We start from the raw sequence: 2,855 nt of genomic DNA, 5'->3' as shown, positions 1-2,855 counted from the left end.
AGAATTTGCTTGTATAAAAAAATGTGCCTCATATATAATCATAAAAACAACATTATAATGCAATTAAGTGGCTATTGTCACTATCAAAGTTAGAAATAATATTGACGTTTCTTATCGCATATCTGGATCTAAACACCTAGCAACTGAAAAAAAAACATATTTTTGAGGAAACGGTAGATGGAAACGTTTAACGGTGAGTGAGAAAGCGTCTATTGAGAATAAGGTTAAAGAGAATTGAGCATTTGAATTGCTTTTGAACCAGTCGAGTTTCAGAGTTTTCCATAGTGACTATTTAAATTTTTTATGAAACTTATTCATCTTGTCTTAGTCATATGTGGAAGTCATCTTTTACATCTAAAACTTGAATTCTACTTCTGGTTATAGTTTGAACGGCTACACTATCGTAAGTTAGATTCCAAACCGATCACTTTCTTGGAAATCTTAAATTGTGCAGATTACTTTGCTGCTTGTAAATCTATTATGTTTTGCATTGCCACACGGGCGCATCCATTTTAAAACTAAAGGTTGGGTACACGCAGTGTTGACCCAAGAGACTACGTCTACAAATAATAAAAGCCCAAAAAAAGAATGGTCGGCATATTTGTCCATAGTAGCATACCGATATATATTAGCACCTGCTAACGGCGTTTCAGGTCAATTAAGATTATATATCCAAAGGTTATGTTGTAAACAAATGTTTAGTTTTTACGACCTTTCGCAATACACTCGAAATGTTAGAAGTTTCTGCCAGTTCATAATTAAGTTTTCCCTGGCAAGTATGGGAGCCATCCCTGCTCCATGATATTTTGGTAGGGTTCGAACAGCACCATCATATCCAGTTCTCCTTTAAAAACTGCTTTCTGCCTTTCAATGGTTTCAAGTTTTTTTATTTTCATATTTAAGTGCAAAGCAAAGGTACTTTCATATGATGAACGAGCACTTCCGTATAAAAAACAAATTTGCATTAACAAAAATATTATGACACTGAAAAAAAGCTTATTCAGAATTGATTCATTTCAGCCATTTAATGGTTTTACCTCGGAATTTGAGATAAGACTGGGAAACCTGCACACGCCTTTATTTTGACATTATATGGTATTGGTATTAAAAGCCAGTTCGAAATTGAATATCATGAAATTCTCCACAGATCCAGCCAGAAGTACTTTGTCGTGGTCTCAGCTACTTATTTCTGAGTTAAGGCTCGAGCAGCTGCTGAAACTTTGCATCGACCTAGACTAGATATTAATGGAGCGAACTCGTTGAAATATTGTATTCGGACTACCATTTCCGTTGCCAGCAATAACGACTCAAAGTTTTAAAAGTGAGCGTGGCTCGCCCTTTTTAGACTCAGTTTTTCACTAAAATTCCAAAGCTGTTACTCCGGTTATAATTCATGTATCGTAAAAAAACTGGTGAGGTTGATCTGAATGTCATATAGTGAATGAGTGAAGTTGTTGTGCTGGATTTTGCTCTTAAGTATTGTGATGCAATTATACAATTTTGTACAAGTATTGTGATTTGAACCTCAATTTAAAAAATTTGAGCAACAATTAATTTCTCCTTTACCTTACTCAACCCCTTTTTATTTTCCGCATTATGCAGGCAGGTCATCTCAGTAGTACAACAACAAAAATTGGACGGCCCTCATAATCCGGTCATGATTTTTCAGTAGTAGTAGTAGAAAGAGAAAATTTGCCAAGCGAAAGAGGGAGACTCAGAGTAAAAGTAAGTATAAGGGTAATGGTTTGAGAGAAATTAGTAAAAATAGGTTTACTTGGAAGAGTAAGAATAATACAAGGATAATATTAAGAGTAATAGAGATAGTTAGAATTAGATAAGAGGAAGAAGAGGAGGAGTAAGAGGAAAAGTGGGAAGATTTACGGAATAATGAAAGAGATATGGAGTTGGCCGATTAAGGTAAACTAGAAAATTCAGAGTGGAGAGGGAATTAGAGAAAATGGATAGACGGCAGGATAGATAGAGAAAGTCGGAATTATGTCTGCCGGCTTCTTCATAGGCCACATATTTCTTTTTTGCCATCAATGAATTTCTATAAGTTCTGATTTTTGGAAAATTCATTGCTGTAAAACCTCTGCCGTTTTATATTTTTACGCCAGCCACCATTTTCTGTTCAATGAACCTACCTCTTAACGCTTCGTTTACATAGATAAATATTGGATCTCGGGACCGTGTACCGCCGATCCCTAGCTTTCGAATTTCAAGCCTCCCAGTTTCTTCAGAAAGGCATTAGTGTAATATTTGTTTGTGATACTGAGAAGTCAATGCTTCAAATATGTCAAAAACCAACCCTTGGAATTACCCCCCCCCCCCCCCCCCCCACCACCCCATAGTTCCATCAGGAGCTTTAGGTCACCAGAACCTCGACTGCTAAGCATTGTGTCGAATATTAGCATCACTATTATGTTAGTAAATAATCACAACAACTAAAAAAGCAAGCAGCCACACTAATGTACAAGGCAATGAAGTGTATTCCATACACTTAACCAGCAGCTCGAAGCGGATATAGCTAGAAGAAGAACATAAACTACAGATATACATTTATATAGCTAAATAACCAAGTATGAGATACAACTGTTCCGCAAGGCATGTTCGTGAAAAGTCTAGACCTTGGGAGAAATAGGCGAACAAGGTAACCGAGAGTATAAAAGCAGCGCAAGCTGAGGAATCAGTAATCAGTTCGGCACGCTATTAGTGAAGTATAATTTTGAAGTACTACTCGCAAAGTAGCCCAAATAAAGACCATTTTGCAATACCGAGTATTGGAGTTATTAATTCGACAGTTCAGCGATTCGAACGTTAGCAGAAAGTGCATAATTATCACGAACTCCCAAAAA

At 36.5% G+C, this 2,855-nt stretch overlaps 1 long non-coding RNA gene across 1 annotated transcript; it reads right to left on the bottom strand.

Moving 5' to 3' along the window:
• Positions 1-600: 600 nt before the first annotated feature.
• LOC137252032 (uncharacterized) lies at positions 601-1,282 on the bottom strand. Its single transcript, XR_010953431.1, has 2 exons — positions 1,038-1,282; positions 601-984 (listed from the first exon to the last, which is right to left on the bottom strand). It is a non-coding gene; the product is annotated as an uncharacterized lncRNA (long non-coding RNA).
• Between the last annotated feature and the right edge of the window lie 1,573 nt (positions 1,283-2,855).

The sequence above is a fragment of the Eurosta solidaginis genome, chromosome 5 (assembly GCF_040869045.1).
Source record: "Eurosta solidaginis isolate ZX-2024a chromosome 5, ASM4086904v1, whole genome shotgun sequence".
NCBI classification, from domain to species: Eukaryota; Metazoa; Arthropoda; class Insecta; order Diptera; family Tephritidae; genus Eurosta; species Eurosta solidaginis.
Note: the sequence above shows the minus strand (reverse complement) of the source record. Positions and strands in the feature narration are given on the sequence as shown.